Here is a 361-nt window from a genome sequence, read left to right as displayed (position 1 = left end):
GCGCCCTGCGCCGTGGCACTGCCGTGGCGCAACGTCCCCGGCCGTGCAGTCCCTGAGGATGGGGGCCCTCAGCTGCCCCAGGAGAGCCCGTGTCCCCCCCGGGTGCTCTTGCAAGGAGCCGGCTGAGAGTTGCAACACGCGTGCAGAGCAGCTGATGGCGGGGACTGATCTGGCCAAGGAGGAAATAACTGGGGCAGCACTGGGGTTTGCCATCCCTCCGTGGCCCTGGTGGCTCCAGCCTCTGCCAGGTGCCCAGGAGCTGGCAGGGACCTTAACGCCTCACTCCTGGAAGCTCCCCAGGTGCAATGGATCAGGAAGTTGCTCCTTGCTGGGCTCCATGGGAGAGAACCTGCCCAGCACA

This window comes from Egretta garzetta, unplaced genomic scaffold (assembly GCF_000687185.1).
Source record: "Egretta garzetta isolate BGI_Z169 unplaced genomic scaffold, ASM68718v1 scaffold66, whole genome shotgun sequence".
Classification (NCBI taxonomy): Eukaryota; Metazoa; Chordata; class Aves; order Pelecaniformes; family Ardeidae; genus Egretta; species Egretta garzetta.
This window is presented reverse-complemented; position numbering follows the sequence as displayed.